The sequence below is a fragment of the Pleurodeles waltl genome, chromosome 12 (genome assembly GCF_031143425.1).
Source record: "Pleurodeles waltl isolate 20211129_DDA chromosome 12, aPleWal1.hap1.20221129, whole genome shotgun sequence".
NCBI classification, from domain to species: Eukaryota; Metazoa; Chordata; class Amphibia; order Caudata; family Salamandridae; genus Pleurodeles; species Pleurodeles waltl.
The window spans coordinates 697,670,197-697,693,146 of NC_090451.1; the positions used below are offsets into that span (position 1 = coordinate 697,670,197).

General features: G+C 44.0%; 1 protein-coding gene across 1 annotated transcript in view; it reads right to left on the minus strand.

The window, feature by feature from the left end:
- Positions 1-8,073: 8,073 nt before the first annotated feature.
- The window catches only part of LOC138266883 (phospholipid scramblase 1-like), a 67,900-nt gene continuing 53,023 nt past the window's right edge, over positions 8,074-22,950 (minus strand). Inside the window, exons 9-12 of the mRNA XM_069215604.1 lie at positions 19,506-19,554; positions 16,102-16,193; positions 9,186-9,360; positions 8,074-8,215 (exon numbers count right to left, since the gene is read on the minus strand). The gene's annotated coding sequence lies outside the window, so the exon portion shown is untranslated. The remainder of the gene's footprint in view (positions 8,216-9,185; positions 9,361-16,101; positions 16,194-19,505; positions 19,555-22,950) is intronic.

Here is a 22,950-nt window from a genome sequence, read left to right on the forward strand (position 1 = left end):
GGTGCAGGTTTATGGGTGCCTTTAAAAGACTGTTTTTTTATCCTTGTTCTGTTTAACCTCTTTGCCTTCGGGCCTTTTTGTGGTCTCCTCCACCAGTGGTCTGTATTTTTCCCCACCTCTTGAGGAGAAAGTAGATCTAGGTCTACCAGGAACTGGTTAACTTTTCCTGCAGTTACTCAACAGATGCTCATTCATTAATAAATAGCAAAGCCACTCATAATCATGCATATTTCTGCCTTTTAACCAGCCACCTAGTGTCTTTACTGAAATGTTTACAAAATATACTCTGGGCTGACTCTACTCTTCAAGCATGAGTCTAAAAGCCCTCAATCAGGGTGTCCTTCATGAGACCATAGGACTTAGCATCTGCTTCGGTCAGTGCCAGGAGTCTGTCCCTGCACTTTACTGAGAAAAAGTCCCAAAGGGGAGAGTCTCAGTGCTGTTTAGCAAGTCTTATGGAAACACCGGTCCTGTCATAGGTTGTGCACCACTTAGTGATATCATCACCTTCTTTACATTTGGGGACATCCCTTTGGGGGTTTTAAGTTCGGAGTGCCCTACTCTGTCCCTAGTTAAAAAGTTGCTGCCACCATTCATGGGTGCTAAGTCCATGTCAGCTCTTTCCCTTTGCAATGTCACTCAGATCTTGCCTACGCACAAGATGGCAGTGGATCTCAGCAGAGAGTATAAAATCCTTAGTTAGCCTTTGTTTGTCAATGTTTGAGAATTCATCCCTCACAGTACCTGAATAACAAGAGGATAACACTGAAAGAAACGCAGGAGAAATCAACTGTTGGAGTGACGCAGAGATCCATCAAGGCCAGAGCTGCTGGAGGAGCCCCCACTAACTGCGATAAAACCTCCTCTGAAGCCAGAATCAGTTGTGGACGTCCGTACAATTGATACATCTGACATTCCAGGTACCTCGCCAAGTAAATATAGCATTCTTACAAAAATGTATGTGGTTAGGCTTTGTCAAATCAGAAACTCATTATACAATCTACACACTTCTTGTGTATACATAAAATAGGGACTGGAATCATTATATTAATATAACATTGAGAATGCAGTGCATCTTGGTAGATGTTGTGAAAACACTTGAGTATGAGGTTGAATAAAATACATGTATATGTGGCCTGCTTAATTGTTGGTCAAAATGGTCACCATAAATCAATTTTCTGGCAGATATCCAGGCTCATGGATGTGTTGAATGTTACATGCAATTTGATGAACCAATTGATCTTTACAGCACGGACACAGCATTCCAGCACTGAATCGGAGTTTCTGAGTCACAGAGAGGACAAGACAACTGGACGCAAGATGTATAGCAAACCCAGACTCCCAACCAAATTGGGGAACTGGTAATAGTGGGAAAAAAAATGTGCAACTCTTTGCAGGTTTGGAGACATCAATGCTTAAGGTGCAGAGTCTGCAACAAAAACAAATGTAGGTTGTCATAAGAAACTGACATGCTTGGAGAACACCATCACAATTGGTTTCCCAAAAGTGAGAAATGCCCTTCATGAAACCAAGGTACTATGAGTCTAAGTTGTAGGGAATGTCAACATTCTGCATGTAATGAAGGTTAAGGCAATTAATTATCCTGTACATGCTACATCCACATTGTACAGTGAACCTAGAAGTTGAAATGGGCCACGTCAGCAGAATACCTCCAACAGATAGTACGACTCTTCGAGAAAATGGAGTTCCATCATCTTCTCGTGGCAAATGCAAGTAGATCTTTTTATCGGTGTGTTAACTTAAACATATGTTATACCTTTTATTTTACATTTGTAACATGGAGTAATGTTACATTACTTTGCTTACATCCATTACCATATCTGAAATTAAAGGGAGGATTATTTTTTCCACTTACAAAGCATTGTGTTTTTGTAATTTACATTAGCAGGTCTTACTTGGCTTTTGGCAGAAGTGGAGTCATCGAAAGCCTTTTGACAAATTATTCAAATGCAACACAAGGAATGTTAGCACTTTCTTCCTTTAGTCCTGGAGATCGCCAAGTATGCAGAGTTTTGACTTAGAAAATTGAAGAACAATGGTGATTCAAACTGCTTTGATTTAGAGCCAGCACTTTGCATTTTTGAGAGGATCCTATTGAAGGTAACTAGTTGCACCCACTATAATGCACTTGCGATTTTATTTAGAATGCTTACGGTATTTCCAACTCTTAGATCTGAAAAACTGGTAGGCGCAATGAATCTAGTATGCTAGGCTTAGACCCGGGAAATTGTGCAATACGTTGATGTCATAATTTTATCAAACTCATCTTTGTTTATTAGTTAATGCTATTCTTCAGATTTCTCTACTTTCTCCTTGGAGAAAGAAAAGCGAAGTTTGGAGCTCAGTTTTTGGACAGTTGGATCTATTCAACTAATTTTATAGCCCTCTGGAGTTGTCTTGAGGTTCTAATAGAATAATTAAGGTTACAAGCGCTGGATTACAGCTGGTGGAGTTGCTGGAAGGTGGTTAGTTGGCTTATTGTCCCCCTATTGGATGCTTCTTGGCCTGAGTGTTGGCACGGATTTGTTCCCTTTATTGTGCTAATCCTGTTGCTGGTGGGTGGTACTCCTTCCATCAGAGAGCTTGGGAATGTGTACAAGTGAGGTCAGTCCATGTGTGGGGTTGAGGAGAGTGTTCTTTTGCGTAATATTCAGTACTAATTTCTAAACCTTAATTGCAGTCTTGTTCAAATGTAAATCTTCAGTGTTGGCTTGGAGCTGGGTGCAGTTCCTTAGATGTTGGATTTGCATTCTGTTGCTTGTTGAATTGTTTGTCTCTGGGATTTTTTTTTTTTTTTTTTAAATGTAGGATTTTAATTCATCATTGTGCACGTTGGTTTCATTGACAATCTGTGATGGCAGTGGATCTCAACGGGGACTACAACATCCTCTGCATCAAATGCATACAGCAGTTGTTGGTGTTAATATGTGCAAGTTGTGGGAGAGGTTACTTTTACATCTGTCTGCCATAGATCGGAGTATTGACTGAACATTTCCCCCACCTGTTATGTTTGTTTTGGTGGAGCAGAAACATGCCTGAATTTGCATTGCATTTTAATGTAGAAGTTAGTACTTTTCAAGGATCAATGTTTGCCACTAAGGAGCAGAGATCATTGCGTTCAATCATTTTCTCTGTTGTAGCTTGTTAAAAAAGAATACACTTGACTCAAGAAGATCTTTGTCTATTATTTGATAAGCAATTGGATGTGTGGTGTGGCTGAGTAACAGGAGCTGTTTGGTAGCAACATTTTCAATTGAAGCCTAATGTGGTCATTTTTAATTACAGTGTGGATGGTGGATAGAGATCCTAGCTTTTTGGGCTTTGTTGTCCGGAACAATAATTTTTGGGATGGTGTAAGGAGAGCCAAAATTCAGACTAGGGAGTATACGGATCTGTTTTTTGGGAATGTTATACCCCTTGCTAATGGCTTGCCAATTTAACAAAGACATTTTGGTGGTTCGAGGCACTGTGTGTTGTAAGGCCTGAAATGTGTTCAAGCTTTCTAAAGGGCTGCTCTTGCTGGGATATTAAGAGCTTTTCTTAGATCTGCCAGTCCCCAGATTGTTAGGACTTGGGTTAGAGGCATCTAGGAATGTTTTTGGCTAAAGTTCAATATCCAGGTATGAAATGAGAATTCCGTAGTCAAACTCAGGCTATTTTTGTAATATCGCCAGCCTCCTTTTGTACTTTGAGGAACAGAAGCTATAGTTAGTGTTGATCTTTAGAAAACATTGTTTTGGGACAGTCTACCAAGAGTTTGATGATGTTGCTTAAGTTGAATTAAATTTGTGGCCCTCTAGAGTATGGTGTTTCTAATACAACCAGTGTCTCAAACTCAGGGTTCAGCTGGTGGACTTTCTAGAAGTGTCAATTGGTTTCCATTTTGCCTATTGAGTGTTTTGGTGCCTGTATGCTAATTTTCATGGTCATTCGTGGGGATGCAAAAAGGTTTGTTGTCCAGGTTAATTGAGTGCTTTTTGCTAGACTGTGAAGTGCTCTACTTGTAGTTTTCTTTTCATCCCCAGTCTACTTCTGTCAATGTGCTAATTTTCATGGTCATTTGTAGTGATAGCAAAACTAGTTAGTTTGTTTAGCTTCATCTAGTTCTGTTGCTGAGTTTTCTTTTCTGTTCTGAAAGATGCACTAGAGCCTCAAGCGGATGTAGATTCTGGACTCCCTTCTTTTTGAGTGTCCTATCTTATGTTCCTCTAAGCCTGTTTTTAACAACTGTAGTTTCTAGTATGTTTTTTTGTAGTTGATGGAATTGCTTTTAGAACTCCTTTCTTTGGCAATGTAGGACTTAAAAAAAACCTATACTTTCTAGAAAGTTACAATATAAATATTGTGCTGATTTTACCCTTTTTCAAATTTGGACTTATGACTTTTTGGTTTTTATTTAGAAAAATATATTGAAATTCAGTTCTTGAATTTAAAAAAAAAACCTTTTTGTCAAAAAGGACTTATAAATTTTTAATTTATATATAAAAATCCAGACCAATTGAAGGCACACTATTACTCTCCCTCAATTATACCATGACATCAAAAAAAAATGTCATGCAGGAACAGCCTGGTTGTGTTGTTCATTTGGATTGATGATTTATTTTATATTTCTTGGGGGAGGGATAGAAAGAGAAGTAGAGGGGAGAGGAAGAGAGAAAGAGAAATAAGGATGGGGAAGGAAAGAGAAGGGGGGAAGAGAAATAGGGGGGGGGAAGAGAAATAGGGATGGGGAGAGAGGGATAGAGAGATGGGGTGGGAGGTAGAGCGAAGAGAGAAATAGGGATGGGGAGGGATAAAAAGAGAAGTAGAGGGGAGAGGAAGAGAGAAATAGGGATGGGGAGGGATAGAAAGGGGGGAGAGAAATAGGGATGGGAGGGATAGAAGTAGAAGGGAGAGGAAGAGAGAAATAGGGATGGGAGGGATAGAAGTAGAAGGGAGAGGAAGAGAGAAATAGGGATGGGGAGGGATAGAAGTAGAAGGGAGAGGAAGAGAGAAATAGGGATGGGGAGGGATGGGGAGGGATAGAAGTAGAGGGGAGAGGAAGAGAGAAATAGGGATGGGGAGGGATAGAAGTAAAGGGGAGAGGAAGAGAGAAATAGGGATGGGGTGGGAGAGAGAGAGAGAGAAATAGGGATGGGGAGGGATAGAAGTAGAAGGGAGAGGAAGAGAGAGAGAGAAATAGGGATGGGGAGGGATAGAAGTAGAAGGGAGAGGAAGAGAGAGAGAGAAATAGGGATGGGGAGGGATAGAAGTAGAAGGGAGAGGAAGAGAGAGAGAGAAATAGGGATGGGGAGGGATAGAAGTAGAAGGGAGAGGAAGAGAGAGAGAGAAATAGGGATGGGGAGGGATAGAAGTAGAAGGGAGAGGAAGAGAGAGAGAGAAATAGGGATGGGGAGGGATAGAAGTAGAAGGGAGAGGAAGAGAGAGAGAGAAATAGGGATGGGGAGGGATAGAAGTAGAAGGGAGAGGAAGAGAGAGAGAGAAATAGGGATGGGGAGGGATAGAAGTAGAAGGGAGAGGAAGAGAGAGAGAGAAATAGGGATGGGGAGGGATAGAAGTAGAAGGGAGAGGAAGAGAGAGAGAGAAATAGGGATGGCGAGGGATAGAAGTAGAAGGGAGAGGAAGAGAGAGAGAGAAATAGGGATGGCGAGGGATAGAAGTAGAAGGGAGAGGAAGAGAGAGAGAAATAGGGATGGCGAGGGATAGAAGTAGAAGGGAGAGGAAGAGAGAGAGAGAAATAGGGATGGGGAGGGATAGAAGTAGAAGGGAGAGGAAGAGAGAGAGAGAAATAGGGATGGGGAGGGATAGAAGTAGAAGGGAGAGGAAGAGAGAGAGAGAAATAGGGATGGGGAGGGATAGAAGTAGAAGGGAGAGGAAGAGAGAGAGAGAAATAGGGATGGGGAGGGATAGAAGTAGAAGGGAGAGGAAGAGAGAGAGAGAAATAGGGATGGGGAGGGATAGAAGTAGAAGGGAGAGGAAGAGAGAGAGAGAAATAAGGATGGGGAGGGAAAGAGAAGGGGGAAGAGAAATAGGGATGGGGAGGGATAGAAGTGGGAGAGAGAGAGAGAGAGAAATAGGGATGGGGAGGGATAGAAGTAGAAGGGAGAGGAAGAGAGAGAGAGAAATAGGGATGGGGAGGGATAGAAAGAGAAGTAGAGGGGAGAGGAAGAGAGAAAGGGAAAGAGGGGAGAGGAAGAGAGAAAGGGAAAGAGGGGAGAGGAAGAGAGAAAGGGAAAGAGGGGAGAGGAAGAGAGAAAGGGAAAGAGGGGAGAGGAAGAGAGAAAGGGGGAGAGGAAGAGAGAGAGAAAGGGAAAGAGGGGAGAGGAAGAGAGAGAGAAAGGGAAAGAGGGGAGAGGAAGAGAGAGAGAAAGGGAAAGAGGGGAGAGGAAGAGAGAGAGAAAGGGAAAGAGGGGAGAGGAAGAGGGAGAGAAAGGGGAGAGCGGAAGAGGGAGAGAAAGGGGAGAGCGGAAGAGAGAGAGAAAGGGGGAGAGCGGAAGAGAGGAAGAGGAAGGGGGAGAGCGGAAGAGAGGAAGAGGAAGGGGGAGAGCGGAAGAGAGGAAGAGGAAGGGGGAGAGCGGAAGAGAGGAAGAGGAAGGGGGAGAGCGGAAGAGAGGAAGAGGAAGGGGGAGAGCGGAAGAGGAAGGGGGAGAGCGGAAGAGGAAGGGGGAGAGCGGAAGAGGAAGGGGGAGAGCGGAAGAGGAAGGGGGAGAGCGGAAGAGAGGAGGGGGAGAGCGGAAGAGAGGAGGGGGAGAGCGGAAGAGAGGAGGGGGAGAGCGGAAGAGAGGAGGGGGAGAGCAGAAGAGAGGAGGGGGAGAGCGGAAGAGAGGAGGGGGAGAGCGGAAGAGAGGAGGGGGAGAGCGGAAGAGAGGAGGGGGAGAGCGGAAGAGAGGAGGGGGAGAGCGGAAGAGAGGAGGGGGAGAGCGGAAGAGAGAAGGGGGAGAGCGGAAGAGAGAAGGGGGAGAGCGGAAGAGAGAAGGGGGGAGAGCGGAAGAGAGAAGGGGGAGAGCGGAAGAGAGAAGGGGGAGAGCGGAAGAGAGAAGGGGGAGAGCGGAAGAGAGAAGGGGGAGAGCGGAAGAGAGAAGGGGGAGAGCGGAAGAGAGAAGGGGGAGAGCGGAAGAGAGAAGGGGGAGAGCGGAAGAGAGAAGGGGGAGAGCGGAAGAGAGAAGGGGGAGAGCGGAAGAGAGAAGGGGGAGAGCGGAAGAGAGAAGGGGGAGAGCGGAAGAGAGAAGGGGGAGAGCGGAAGAGAGAAGGGGGAGAGCGGAAGAGAGAAGGGGGAGAGCGGAAGAGAGAAGGGGGAGAGCGGAAGAGAGAAGGGGGAGAGCGGAAGAGAGAAGGGGGAGAGCGGAAGAGAGAAGGGGGAGAGCGGAAGAGAGAAGGGGGAGAGCGGAAGAGAAGGGGGAGAGCGGAAGAGAAGGGGGAGAGCGGAAGAGAAGGGGGAGAGCGGAAGAGAAGGGGGAGAGCGGAAGAGAAGGGGGAGAGCGGAAGAGAAGGGGAGAGAGGAAGAGGGATGAGGAAGAGAGGAAGAGAGAAATAGGTGTGAGGAAGAGATAGAAAGAAGTAGGGGGAGAGAGGAAGAGAGGGATAGGGAGAAGATAGAAATAGGGAGTGAGGAAGAGAGAAAATGGGACGGGGAGAGAGGGAGAAAGAAATGGGGTGGGATGTAGAGGGGAGGGGGAGAGAAATAGGGATGGAGAGAGGGATAGAAAGAGGTAAAGGGATAGAGAAGGAAGAGAGAAATAGGGATGGGAGAGGAAGAGGGAAATGGGGATAAGGGGAGTGAGGAAGAGAGAAATAGGGATGGGAGAGGGACAGAAAGAAGTAGAGAGAGGGGGAGGGAGGAAGAGAGAAATAGGGATGTGGAGAGAGTGAGGGATAAAAAAGTGGAGGGGCAGGGATGTAGAGGGAGAGAGGAAGAGGTAGATACAGAGGTGGGTAAAGAGGGATAGAGATACAAATAGAGAGGCAGAGAGAGGGGCTATGGATGAATACAAATAGGGAGGCATAGAGCGAGAAAGGTAGACAGAGTAAAATGTCCAAATTAGAAACAAGGACTGATTTAATAAAAATGCTGAGTTTTATTTTGACATCTTTCTGCATATTGTACACCAAAAAATTGACATTTTCTAGGCTAACAAACACTTCATTTAGGTACAGCTCCACTTCTACAGTTGTTGAACCGGAGTCTTGCAAAATTCTGTAACAAAAAGAGAACCATTACATCAGTTCTAAAGATGCACAAAACGAAACATCTACCCCCTCAATCACACCATCGTTTTGTGTTAGTGTCAGACACGGCCATTGGCCAATTTAGCCAAATATATCCTAAGCACAACTTTGTCTGGAACAAACCTAAGGAATGGAGAGGAGGGTAACAGACCAAATTCCCCCCCCCCGTCCCATCCCCCCCTCCTCCCCCCTCCCAAAAACAAATTAAACAATGAGGTTCAGGGAACCATAACTATCAAAAATAAACCTGTTTGAGCTAAGAGAAACCCAAATATCTTGAAACTACTGTGAAGCACCAGAAACAGAAGAAATCAGTATTTATTCGGAGTCACTGTCAGCTAAGTGGAGCCCAGCCACTAGCGTGAGGAGAGCAGTGAACTAACAAAATATGGAAAAATACAAAGAAGATGGCCAAAAAATAAATATGGATAAATACGGACTGAAATGTTGAGTAAATACAATAAAGATGGAAGCTATATATATATATATATATATATATATATATATATATATATACACACACACACACACAAACATGCAGCTGAAACAGATACTGTAGAACTACAAAAGATATGCATAGTAAATGTGTACCACAGACAAAACAAAAAAATGAATGATGCAGCTGAAAGAATAGAACTTTAGCAGATATCAAGGTAGAGGTATACCATAGTGATATGGGAGAGTACATAACTGATACAGCAGAAAAACTAGATACTGTAGAGCCATAACATACAGCAGAAGCAAGTGTGGAGCTAAAACAGATGTACATGTTGGATAGAAACCATACCAATATAACAGATAAACTGAACATGAAAAATGCTATATAACAGAGATACAGAGGATTATTATGAGCAGAAATGTTTTAAAGATGTACAAGGAAGAGGGATCATCTTGCAGAAATCAGTATCTAATGAATGATAAGTAGGCATAATCTTCACCATCAGGTATTCCAATCTGAGGAGCACTCCAGAAATCTCTGCTACTGGGGCATGATCAGCATCTGTTGCGTTTTCCGGAACACTCAAGTTGCAAGAGGGATGTTCATAATTCCTGGCTCTGTAGGGATGGCATCGTAGCTTGGTAGGTTGAGCTCCATGCCCTTGGTGTTGTAATCTGCAGAATAAACAGAGGTCATAAGTGCTGGCCTCTCCCAAAGCTTTTAGCGGTCACTTGCAGTCCCTGATTTGATAGCTTGAGGTAACTTTAGGCTCAAAGTCCTTAGGGTCATATCCCCTGGCCATTTATCTAGCACAGATGACCCAAAACAGTCGTTACCCAGTACCCCAAAGTACATCACTTGCACTGGAGGCCACATTGCTCAAGGATGCAAGATGGAAACAGTGGTAAGAGCTTGGGTGGAAAGAGTAGAAGCCTTACACTCCGCTTACACTATCAACCAAATGGGAATCATTTGGTAGATTTCCAACTTGCACAAGTCTAAATATTTAATATATTGTTAGACCAGACACACTGGGTTCTAAAATCAGTCAGGTCAGCGACTCCCGGTGCCATCTGTCTCTAAGCATCATCTGATGGCATATTAAGGTATACAGGGAAACTTTTCATGACCTAGTACATTTTAATATTTTAATGCATGTATGCTGCTAGATGGCTGTTTCTAACGTATGCGGATTCTACTCTAATAGGTTAAGGGTATGTGATGAAATAAGATTGGGGGTTCTTTCAGCCTTGCCCGATTATTCATAATTATTGCGTAACTGTTTATACTATTCACAATCATTTAAATGCACATATTAGGTAGATTAATAGTGTAATGCATAATCCGTGTTAAATGCTCATTTTGTGTCATCATACTGATTTCAGATTATGGGGAAGGTCTCAGTTTATACTCCAAACATTCCTGCCTACCCAAAGCAGAACTCAGCAGGAGAAATGTGAGAAATTCCTGCATGCTTTCCAATTCTCCAACAAGGCTTACCTTTCTTTTTGAAGCTTAGGAAATCGACCAGCTGTAAAGGAGTTCAATTCCCAGGATTCAACCCAGCACCATTTACCTTCACCACTCCCACATCTACAAATCTAGCAAGCACCTACAAATAGTGTAATTTCTTTCCTCACAAAACGGACAGTTCTTTTCACGACAGCCAAACAACTTTCAAACTAAGGGCATAAAAAAACACTGTTAAAGCAACAAATAAATATGTAAGTGGTGCATGCTTGTGATATACACTAGCCATAAATATATTTTTCTAGACCAACACACCTGAATTGTAAACTAAATAATAAGGGTGGCTTAAATGCATTAAATGAACCCAGTGGCTTGGTAGCAACTACACAGAAGCTGGCCTCTAGGGAGAAAAAACATAACATGAGCAGAAGGGAAATGGAAGGTGTAGGAGCACCGACAGAGGTGAGGGTAGAGAAACTTAAGATTATGAAAAATTAATATTAAACCACTACTTTTGAGGTGCTGACATCCACTGACACTCTGGGCCGGACAGTTTACTGTCACAATAGTGACAGATATCCAATCCATCGTATTACGATTCCCATAGGTTATAATGCGATTTTAATACAACAGACAAGATATCAGTCACTTTTGTGACAGAGTAACCCCATCTGCCAAATTTTAAATGAAGCCCAAACTCTGAAGGACGGGCTTATTAGCCACATTCAGTCTGTGCCAGCCAAGTCTCATTTATTCCTACTGACCCATCCATGTGTTCTATTTTTGAGACATGTGTCTCTGCTCATATAACACTAACCAACTGCTCCTGCCACTCTGGAACTGCTGAGATGTATTATTTCTTCAGTCTTCTAATAGCTAAAGGCCCGTTTGCTTTATCAGAAAGGACAACTTATGTTAGCAGAGGTCTACGGGAAATTCTGCTGAGTTGTGTTTTGACCCTGTAAAGTCATGGGCTAGGCCTTTTCTAATTTATGCGTGAAACTAATGAGGGGAAAGTCCAGAAGTCAAAAATTAAGAAGTCCAAAAGTGGTACATCTGTCAGGAACATTTATAGCCACATCCTTTCAAAGATACCAGCATCCACTAGGATATTTGTGCTTGACTTATCTTTTTCAACTATAACCAGTGGTGTCTTAAACATATATGTCATGTACATGTTTCATTCACCAGAGTTGCTGATCTGAAGTGTACCGGCCTCTCTACAGCGCTGCAGCTAAGTGAAGAAGATTCTTTGACGTCTACATTCGATTTGTGAGCAGTGACATTATTTACACTATCAAACTGGAGGCACTGCTGTTTTAGGGGGCGGTTCCTCCTAGATCTGATATGTACACCTCCAGAGGCAATGGCTACCCGGGTGGATCAGGCACAGCCCACACCACCAAAAGATTTGCCTGCTTTTGAATTGATAGAAAAAAAGGACTTCAGGCTGAACTTTGTGAAACAGTGGAGTAACCACACTAGGAAAAATTCACACTTACAGTTCAACTATAGGCAGATTTGTCTTTGATTACGTTACCTTCATGAATCATTGTATATAATAAGTAAAATATATTTCAAACTTAATTTAAAATAACATGGGGCCAGGGAATATAAAAAAAGGTGGTATTAAAATATGAATGGGATACAGAGCTACAGAACATTGATTACCAGGCTTGCAACCTTCAAACTAAAGGAGAAGCAGAATGTCTAGTGATGCATTTATAATCCACAATTAAGATAAAACTATGGATGGCCAGTTTCCAATGTGAGAAGTTTCTGGATTGAACACTACACAGTCTGTTTTATGTACATGCACCTTGGGCTAAGAGCTATTAGCTTTTGCTAAAGACTATCCAAACATTAAGGAAAATACAGATGAATGGTAGACCCACAACTAGAGGTTACTACAGATTGGATGGCTGACAATAAGGGACTTAGACCATGTGTTTTCCATTACAGTGCCAAAAGAGATATGGAAAAACCATACAGGGAAACAAATGGGTAGAAAATTGCCATAATGTAACAAAAAAGAAAATCAGGATGAGGGGCCCATAGACGATTAAATACAACTGCCAAAAAAGAAAGTAGACTAACACAAACTAAGCAAAGTAGGAATTTAACAGTCCACAGCTATTATGGTCCATGAAATAAGTTGCTTTGTGCACAGTGCCTTGGATCCCAAAGAGAATGGACCAACATGCATTGGTCAGTTGTTTTATTCAAGATAAGGAAATCTATTAAAGATCCAATACCTTGTTGAAATACAAAACCATTGACAGAAATGCCTGCCATAATCACAGTATTAATCTGTCTGAGAAGCATAATGATGATGAAACTCAAACTGACAAATCCAGTAAGGATTTGAAAGGACATGTTTTATTGCAACAGAGTGACAATAGGGGGCGAGAAGCGTAATAAGGAGGATAGACTGGACTAATTGGCAGAGGAGGAAGGGACTTTGCACCACCATAAATACAACCCCAAGCTAGGGTATGTCACCACTGTGGGGCAGCCGACCACTGGGTAAGTGTGTCCCTGGAATCAAAAAGGACGCATGTCCACTTTCAGGGATTGAAGCCTAAGTTCATACGTACTCCCACAGGCCACCTCTGCCCAGTCCTACTCAACCCTCTTACCAGAATTATTTTTATAACAGGGCCCTTTAACATTAGATGGTGTCGTTTTCTGAAGATTATGATTTTTCACATGCATAATGGGGAGGAGGGGGGCACGTATGGACGTAAGCAGATCCCACTACCTGTAGATGAGGGAGGTCCTTTAATAGATGCCAAAGTATAAGGGAAGGATGTCAAAGTATAAAGAAACTAGGTCACCTAATATGGAGCATGTTGGTTCAGTGGTTGCAAATCTGATCAGAAGATGCTCATTTGCAGAAGAATATCTTTAAAGGAACTAGCTGAACAGAAAATTCATTCTGCCTTGAAGTTTCCTGGATCCCATTTGCCACTTGATGAATTTATACATGGGGCATATACCTCACAATCTTTCATTTCAGACTTCAAAGCTTTATTACAAGCAGTTCATGGTGGTAGTGTTCTAATCTGTCGGGAGGAATGGGTCTACTAGTGGACTTTTTATTATAAATTTCCCTCAATATGGTGAGAGCTTCCACATCGGCAAGGAGAGGCTATTGTTGTTCAGTGTAACCTGGTGTGCTTCTGCAGCTCTTAGTACTGCAGAAATGCAAACTCTCTTGTTTTATCATGATTAATGTAGTTATGAACTTATTATTGAATGGTTTCCCTATATTGCTTTAAAATTGTAACCTTATTGCATTTAAATGATTCTAATATTTAGTATAATTGACTGGGTTTTTCTTTGGTACACTTCACATGTAATCCTGGGAGGAGAAAGGACAGTAAAGTTACGGAATACTTGAGTAATCTTCATTACTGTTATCTTTGGCTCTATTCGTCCTCATCCCATTCACCACGAACCACACCCTACTTTTGTACTAGGCCTCTGACAGGGCTTAGAGAATTATATCAGGATGCTGGAAATGCCTGCCCAATTATGGCGACTAGCATAGAGTGGGCAGCTCTTATAACGTCAACATGCTGGATGTTTCTGTCTCAGGCAGGATTCTCCTCACAGGTAAGGACAAGAAGGGCTAAGAGTAATTAAGATTACCAGTAAGTAACCAGGACAATCACTGGATTCCCCTCACAGGTAACAAGGACAAGTAGGACAGAGTAATGAAGATTACTAATAAGTAATCAAGACAGTCACACCAAGAAGGGTCTCATTTATTTAAACATAAAAGTATGATTTTTACGATTTCAAAATTCCTATATTGTTTAGCATTTGTAAGAGTTGGGATTAAGGACATGAGATACTGCCACAAAGGGATGGCACACCACCACCCGTGACCCGACCTCACGCCAGCTTGCTGCTGTGTATCAGGGAGTGAACATCCACAATTAAAGGGCTACACCCAATTAGAAAATAACTGGTGGGGGAGCCATTCACCAGGGACCATCAAGGCTAAGTATCCTCCCTGGCAGAGGTTTGGGGTTTGCCCTCTATAGACTGTCAGTAGTTAAGGATGTCAGCTTTTTGAACATGCTGGTAAATACAGCGTTAATGTCTTCATTATTCTATTCACTGGGTCATTTTTAAGTGCATGGCTACACCCAGAAGGGCCTCTCAGGGTTATGCAAGCCCAGTGACAGGCTAAAAAACTTCTCAACAGTTTCCTAAATGAAATTCTCATTTGGTTGGTCTTAAATTCTGTGGGAGATCATTCCAGAACTTTGGTTCTACAAAAGCAAGACAGTCATCCACTCCTGCTCCTTTTATTTCTAGGAACTACAAACAGAAACTGGCTTTTGGCATAGAGTGCTCTGGTAGGCTTGTAAGGGAAAAGTAGCTTGATTCATTTTAGGTCCTTTGTTGATCACTATGGACCAAACCATACCTTAATGTATCGTTTTGAAGCATCCTTCACCCTCCCAGTGGCACTGGCCCCAGGGGCAGGTCTGCCAGCATCAGAGCTGCTAAACACCAACAGTGTTACCCTACAAAAATCAGGCGCCATCTCCCCATGGGCCGCAGCCAAAGTGCTGGAGAGGCAAAGACTCACCTGTGAGGCCACCAGGAGTCGTACTGTAATCCATCAACAACCCAGGGAAGGCTGCTGCATTAGCCCGGGGCAGGAAGTAACCAGACCCTAATTTCATTACTTCAGGACCTGAGCAGTACCAATCGTTTACCTTAAGCTCCTCACTACACTCCCTTACGATTACCATGACTCCTATTAAGAGGAGCTCAGCATATTTTCTTTTAAACCCAGATACTGTCAACAGCCCATCACTCTGGGAAAGCACAAAGCCCACTAAAGAAGCTGCCTTTCGCTCTAGCACTGCAAGTTATACACAAGATTACTGACACTCCTGACATCATGGGGAGCGACACCAAATCATCGCCAGGCCAGGGGCATATTAGTGAGGTTAACCCTCTGGGCTGATGAGCATGTCAGACCTCCAGCATCGGTTTAGACCTGGTAGGGGTACTATACAGCAGAAACTCCATTTATATCAATAACTTGTGGTGAGAGGGATCCAGTATATCTGGCCTTTATTGACCTTAGCTCCACCTTTCCAAAGGTGAGACATATGCTCAGCTTTTGCTTACCGAATAGCCGGCTCGCATTGGAAGAAACTTATGGGAGCAGCAATTGTAAAATTAGCCCACTGCCCATCACAAGAAGTGCTATATTCCTTCGTATAAAGAAGGATCTGAATACTACTTGCAAGCAATCAACTCACAGGATAGCCCCTCTGAGAAAACCTTCACTCATTTCAGTTCTCAAAATTAACAGACACTAAAGTTCTGTTTAATACTTTATTTTACATATATATGAAACTTTGTAGTGAGTAGGTCTGGCTACCAAAGTTTTCCTCCAAGAGGCTTCCTGTGGGAAGAGACACCTACAAAAAGACAAGATGAAGTGAGTGATGACAGCTATGGCCACCTGAGATGTTTAAACATAAATGGACTAAGATTGTTCACAAGTTTCCTCCAGTCTGCTGTAAACCAAATAGGGGAGTCTCGCCCCCCTACCTCAACCTACGGTGGAGAGAAGGCCCTCCCATGCATGCCAGTATAGTAAAGTAGCAAAATTGAGTAGACAGGTCACTGCCTTGTGAAATAATATTAAATTGTTGTTAAAAGTACACATGCATCTTTGATAATCTGCACTCCTCAAAGCTCGAGTTGCTGCACAACTTTTTGCAAGCAGATTACAGTGTTTGGGAGTGTAATCTTTCTTATGAAGCCTACATCTCCAGCCCTCACAGCAATCTCCCCTTACTCGTGCCATTCTACAACCACCTCAGAAATCACTGATCTAAACTGACAAATGCAATCACATTCATAACATACTTTTATAGTGCATGTAACTTTAGGAACCCATAACTTACCACTCAGTGCAGGCGGTGCTGGGTGCAAAATCGGGCTTTACGCTGCAGAGGCCAACCGAACACCAGATCAGCTGCAGAAGACTGTCCTAAAGCTGCAGAAAAATGCAAAACATTGAAATCCAAACTACATACACTGTTCAGTTAGCAATGATTGGTACAAAACGATGCAGGACAACTAAGTCAAGAGAGTGATCTATTTATCAAATTGTACCAACTGCAAGACCCACTCCAAGGGTATAATTTCAGGTAAAAAGGAGAAAGTTTGACTATAAATTCTCTCAAGAAAAGGCACTCTGGGGTTTCTCGGATGCCTCAACTAGAGAGATGAGACCAATCCCTCCCCGTTTAGACACGATTACCTAAAGCCAAATCATTCCTTGGGAATTCCTTGGAAAATAGGTAAGAAAATATAATATAATAAGGTGGAATATAAATGTTAAAAGATGACAATAGGCAGAACAAAGGCGTGTCATTTACTATGTGAAACAACTTAATTTCTTAGTGGGTGTTAATGGCACCTGAAGAGGTTTTATCCAAAAAGAAATGGAAACCAGCCTCAGCAGCTACCCACGCATGTACACTAGCCAGAGGGAGCAGCCACCAGACCATTAGTAGCTACCTACAAGGGTTAGATCCACCTTTAATATTCTATTGTAGATATAAAGCAGTCTAACACAATATTGCTTACTCTATTCAGTTTCGAGAGAGAGAGAGAGAGAGAGAGAGAGAGAGAGAGAGAGAGAGAGAGAGAGAGAGAGAGAGAGAGAGAGAGAGAGAAAGAGAGAGAGAGAGGTGACATGGCACCAATCTCTGCCACCTCAGTAGACGGCAGCACTACAGTCGGTTGACCACGAGGACACCAAAAACATGGGTGCGGTATCAGGGAAGGGGTAGGAGTTGGAGAGGGAGGGAGAGTTATTCACATAGCCACTGTCATTGGTTACAGCTGAAAAATCTGTTCAAGTGTCTCGGGATCCCCATAGACATAAGCGAGACAATCAGGTAGATCAAGAGAAAAAAAAACACCTAACTAAATGTCTGCACAAAGCACACAATGGTGAGGGTGGCGGGGGAACAAAATATTTCCTGGAATGTAATTTGACTGAGACTAAATAGAGAGACATTTGGCAATGCTAAAGGAAACACCTGAAGGGAAACAATTGACACAGGAAAGGGGCGCATGTTAAGTGCTGACCCATTTGGGTTACACATTAACTCAAAGGGAGTAGAACAGCTAATTAGGAAGTAAACGCCATACATCCCTCCCCATACGTGGGTACACATCCAAGGGAGATACGTTGCACAGTGGAGCTTGCTGGGATACCATGCAGAACCTCCTTTGCTCCGTATACGTCCCACCTAAACTCCAGGCTGAAACCTTAAATATGCTGAGTGACTACCTGAAAGGATACTAATTTTAGGCAAAGACACCAATTTAGTCGTCAGTAAAAGAAAGAATGGATAGTCTTCTTTGATGGGAGTTCTTAGAGCAACCGACCTATCTGAAATCTGGACAACACCGCACTCCAGGTCGCAACAATACAAACTCAACTCCAAAGCACACATTTTATCACTCAGATTATTTCCTTACCCAATGTGACCAGGTTGGGATATTCACTAACACTAGACCGATGGAGAGAGGGATCTCAGCTCACTCACTGAGGGGCTTGTGTAAGTCAACATTGACGCCTGGCCCAGAGTGAGCACCTGCAGAGACCTCAGATGAGGAGCTTGCCCACTAGCTGCAAACTTCCCCCCGCCTCCCTTAGGGTAAGACTTTGATTATTCAGTTGCTGGGGACCTTGACTGCCTTTTTACAACCCCAGAACTTTGCCTATGATTTTTGTGGGAGGGTGCTGGTGACCTCCCGAGGGTGTCCCGTGGCCTGGAGGGCCCTCACTGGTTGCTCAATCTACTGCAGGACATAATTGACTCCTGCGGTAGAGTAGCTGCCCCATCACTTACTTGCTAGTGACTAAACCATAGATGACTCCTTACCTACTGGGAGCTTGCGCTGGATACAGTCAGGCCCACCTCACCCCTTCTACCATGTCTGACCTGCTAATGGATGGATGACACTGCCTCTCTTGCCTCTTCGGACTCTGATACTACAGATTGTGACTGCTCTCTCACTTACACCTCGTCCCTCCTGAGTCTCTGTACCATAGGTCGCACTTAACGAGCCAAAGATGAGTGGATCAGAGATGGCGCCAATCTCTGCCACCTGTTGAGGTCAGCAATACAGCCGGGTCATCCAGTGGGACACACCATAGTATATATGGACGCCCACGTGGGGCCCGGCTGCGGTGCTGAGGTCAGGCTTAAATAAACACCACTTTATTTTAATTTAGTCATACCATACTAGAAGTGTTAAGTAAGAAACAAAGTAGATCAAGTGGAGATAAAAAGGACAGGAAAAAAGAAGTTGAACTATTGCTAGCAGACCTACAAGAGCATGGGATGGCAGGAGGCTAGTGCATTGCAGCCCCTCACTCACCTGCTGATTGACCAGTCACCAAAACAACGTCCAACTTAAGCCTCATTTGTATCAGAAAACCTACACTCACTGGGCAGGACTTTTGGTAATAATCAACCCGACCTTCAGAAGAAGGTACAAGGGCACAGGGGGCTACACCCCCTTCCCCCCATTACATTTCTTAGTAAATATTTGGGCACAGATGCTTTCAGTGCGGTATGGCGAGGTGTCTCAGACTGGCCAAGGATTTACTTTTTTAAACAGATAAAATGTAAATTTTTCATTTCTCCTTTGAGAGTTCAAAAATGTTTGCAAGTTTACATAACAAATCCTCACCTATCTCCCCCGACCAATCAGCATTCCTCTTTCCATTCTGGAATTAGTTTTGGAAGTTGAGCACAGAATATAACTTTATTACTGGAGATCTGTGCCCGCGGGATGGGCCTCAAGGCCCTGGAAGTGTGCGCCTTTCCCCTGGCTAGGCGGCCAGCTTCAGCCAGTGGTCAATTCAGAGCCTGGACCCAAGGGAAAGGCTGCAAATAAACAAGGTAATAACTGAACCGCACAACCTTCAGGGCCCTCGATGGCCCTGGTACAAGTGTGGGGGCGGGGCGAGTTTTCAGACTGCAACCAGAAATGATGAACACAGGAGGCCACAAGAATAAATCATCCACCACCAATGGTGGACAAGACTTGAGAAGTGACAAAGGGCTGGTGTGCTGGTCTGTTCTGAGCTACAGGGACTTAAGTGCCCCCAATCTTAAACCTGCAGCATCAGGACCCAGCCGGGACGAATCTTGCACCCACCCCAAGAGGTCTCCACCCACACAGGAAGACCACGCTGAAGACCACCTTTGAGTGGCTCACATACGCAAGTGGGCAAAAAGTCACTACCGATACAACCCCCACCTCTTGCAAGGGTACTCACCGATGTCACAAGTTCTGAAAAGTTACAGGATACAGAACCAGCTAGAAACCTGCATGGAAACAAAAATACAAGTTGCAGTGCAAACTTCTGTTAACTAGAAACATGTCATCTCAACACAACCAAGCACACCCTCTGAGACGTGCACCCCCTCCACACCTGCCAACTGTGGGACCTTGTAATGGTGCAAAGGAGCACAGAACATAAAACGAAGAATAGGTTTCTTACTAACAGATCCTAAAACCGAGCTATGGGGTCGCGGTGCCCTGGAGACAGCAACCGCCAACAGCTGCCGAAAACGGGGGGCACCATCCGGCCAAATTTATAAGCGTTCTTCGCCCTTGACGCGCCTCAGTACACTTACATAAATAACCTTGCAGAAGGCCGCCAACAAGCATTAAACACCAGTGCTTGAAATGGAAATTTACAAGTGCCGGTACTCGCCAATTAAAAGTATTACGTTTTTCTTGAGAAGAGCCGGTACTCTCCCTCAAAATAAAACAGTGCCGCTACTGAGTACATTTAAAGTTACTATCATGAGCATTTCCGGTCTCTCGTGGAATTCACTCCGCGCCTCTCCAGAAGGGACACAGCTACGATGAATCTGTAAATTAGATTACGTTAAGCTACTGAAGTAGCTGGTAGAGTTTAGAGCACTCAGTTAACCCCAGACCCTAAGAAGTTTTTCATGGGAGAGACTCCAGTTACATTGAACTACAACTCCCAGAATACAATCGCGTATTAACTACAAGAAGTTCCCTTAAGTCAAGTTGGGAGAAGCAGTTTGCAATGAAGACACTTTACTTAGTAAACACCGCGATACAAACACGTAGAGTTACTCAAACCTGAAAATGTCCGGGGCTGAAACGCATAAAAACTAGAAAGAGTTTAAACGTGTTGTTCAGGACAAGTTCAAGGTTACTTGAACTATCAAGAGCGAGACGTTAAATAAACAAAAAAAACGTCAACTAGGACTTCCGAGTGACCTGTGACGGCTTTTGCGATAAAACATCACCTGGTGATAAAGTAACTTCCATGCGGATGATGAAAAGAGCTGGAGAACTGAAAGTTTACAAGTAACATAAAATAAAGACCCCCTGACCCGCGTCCACCCACCTCCATCTTCAGCCTCTAGCTGAGCTCCTGCGAGGGGAGACGAGCATCAAAATCACAGACTCCAAAACCACAAGGAACCTTCTGTGAGAGATACAACCAAATACTACTGTTCATCAGAAAAACTACACAAACAGCTGAACTTTTACAAGAGAGACTTAAGAACAACCACCTCACTATACACTCACCTGAAAGGAACTGAAGCATCTCAGGCCTGCCCCGCCCCCTCTGACCCTTTTTTAAAACTACAGACCGCGGGGTGTGGCCACCTCTGGACCAATCAGAGGCTCTCCCATTATTACAAGCCACGCCTACTTCGGTCATGTGACAGCCTCCTGGCCAATCCAAGGCTTCCATGAGACCTTGGCGGCAGGAAATAAAGCAGGTGGGAGCTGGATGGAGGGATGTGAGGCAGCCACATGAGGGTGTCATTGATTGGCTCCTGAGTAAGAGCCAGGCCTGTGATTGGACAGGCGGTGATAGGATGCTGCCAGGTGAACAATCCAGGTGTCATTGATTGGCTCTTGAGTGAGAGCTAGGGGAGGGGAGGGCTGCGATTGGACAGGTGATGATAGGAGGCAGCCAGGTGAGGGTGTCATTGGCTCCTGATATACTCTGTATCACTGTACACTACACCACTCTACTCTACACCACTCTACTGTACCCTGCACCACTCCAAGCCATTTCTCTACTCTAAAACAATGTACTCTACATCACTGCACATTATTCCACACTCCACCTTATGCTACTGCACTCTAAGCCACTGTACACAAAACCACTGCAGTCTGTCATTGAACTCTACACCATTCCACTCTTCTCTGCACCACTGTAGTCTACACCACTCTATACCTCGGCACTCTATCACACTACTCTGCAACACTGCACCCTCTTCCGCAGGACCTTATACCACCCTACTCTGCACTCTAACACACTGCACTTTGCAGCACTCCACTCTACACTACTGCACTATACACCACTATACTCTACTCTGCACCACTGTGTGCCACTGCACTTTACCGCAGCATTCGATGACACTGCACTGTATGCCACTATATTCTGCCACACTCTACACCAGTCTATTCTACGCCACTACTCTGTACACCACTCTACGCAAATACACTCTATAACACTCCAGTTAACAACACTGTATCCCACTCCACAATACTCTACTCCACTCTTTGCCATTCCACTTTGGAATACTCCGCGTCACTCCCCTCTACGCCACTATACTCTACTCTGCACCACTCTACACCACTGTACTCTATGCCACTCCACTCTGCAGCACTACATTCGGCGCAACTGCACTCTACTATGCACCACTCTACTCTATGCCACTGCATTCTACGATGCTGCGCTGTATGCCAATATACTCTGCCACACTTTACACCAGTCCACTCTACGTCACTCTTTGCAACTCCACCCTATACCACTGAAATACATGCCACTCTATGCCACTCCACTCTACTTCACACTTTGCCATTCCACTCTCCAATACTCCGTGCCACTCTCCTCTATGCCGCTTACTTTTATCCATGCTGTATAGCAACCACGGTGGTGTACAACATGACTAAAACATATTAGCAATGCCAATACCTCTAACATATGTGAGACCTATAGGCTTTACCAATGCTTGTTATTGGGTCCTGTTTCTTGTTGCTGTTCACGTGACCTCTGTGGATGATTGTGCCAGAAACACAGCAATATTATTTCCATAAATGTTTCGATATCATTGTGAATGACCCCGGCGTTCACCCATCCTCATCAGAGTCCTAACAAACGAGCCTTGACTCCAAAATAGGATTACCACCTGGCCAAGGTTCTACTGGCACCACCGGTATTTTAATGTCCCGTCCAGTACAAAAATAAGCAAAATCACCCAAAGCTGGTATTTTTTAGCCCTTTTCTGTACATACTTCAAACAGCAAATATAAATAGAGAACACTTAAATGTGTTCTAGAGCTGCGTTAACTATTCCTGACAAAGTACACACAGACAGAAAAGTCATGTTACAACTGAATACAATCCATTTTATTTATAGGCCCATTTACTACCATGTCCAGGTTGTTACATTCGTAAAACCACCACAAGTGACCGGTATTTTTCTTTTGGACAGAGGTCTAGGCAAACATAAATAAAAGCAGAAGCACGAGCCCATGGCCCCACCCTGTAGGAAGGTAGGCTCTTTCTAGCCTTGTTACCCCCACTTTTGGCCTGTTTTTGAGTATATGTCAGGGTGTTTTTACCGTCTCACTGGGATCCTGCTAGCCAGGGCCCAGTGCTCATAGTGAAAACCCTATGTTGTCAGTATGTTTGATATGTGTCACTGGGATCCTGC